This window comes from Tupaia chinensis, unplaced genomic scaffold (assembly GCF_000334495.1).
Source record: "Tupaia chinensis unplaced genomic scaffold, TupChi_1.0 Scaffold146604_1, whole genome shotgun sequence".
Taxonomy (NCBI): domain Eukaryota; kingdom Metazoa; phylum Chordata; class Mammalia; order Scandentia; family Tupaiidae; genus Tupaia; species Tupaia belangeri.
Genome location: NW_006206460.1, coordinates 410,980 through 411,810, shown reverse-complemented (window position 1 = coordinate 411,810; position 831 = coordinate 410,980).

Sequence of the window (831 nt, the reverse complement as noted above, 5' to 3'; positions counted from 1 at the left end):
AAGAAGATTTTAAAATATCTTTATTTGAAGATGACATAATGGTATACTTAGAGGACCCAAAGGTTTCCATGAAAAACTTGTCAAAGTAATAAATGAATACAATAAAGTGTCAGGATACAAAATCAACCTCCAAAAATCGATAGCATTTCTATATATGAACAAGTTGAATGAGGTAGATTTTTTACCATAGACACAAAATGTATAACACACCTAGGGATAAGCCTAACTAAGAAAGTTAAAGACCTTTACAAATAAAACTATGAAAATCTTTAAAAGAGATATTGAAAATGACACAAAAGTGGAAGGACATCCCATGTTCCTCGATTGGAGGAATTAATGTAATCAAAATGGCAATTCTCCCCAAATTAATCTATATATTTAATGCGATCCTTCACAGATCTAGAAAAGACAATCATAGAATTTGACTGGAACCATAAAAGACCTCATCTTGCCAAAGCAATCCTGTGCAAGAAGAGTAAAGTGGTGGCATCTCACTCCCTGACCCCAAAATATACTACGAAGCTGTGATGATTAAAACAGCATGGTATTGGGACCAGCAGTTGGAGTAATGGCTATGTCACTGCACTCCCATGTAGTCGACCACGGTTTGAGTCCTGGACCTGGTAGCTTAAACTCATGCTGGGTGCATCATGTGCGTGGGTGCCCAAGATTCTGAGAGGAAAATGGTGAAGAAGAGATTGCAGCATGGCCATCCCACCTGGGGGGTGATTTCTTGCTTTCTGTCTCTCTGTCTCTGTTTTTCTGGCAAGCACATGCGCCCTATAGCAAAAACCTCTTTAAAAAAAAAAATCTCTTTAGGCAGACATTTGG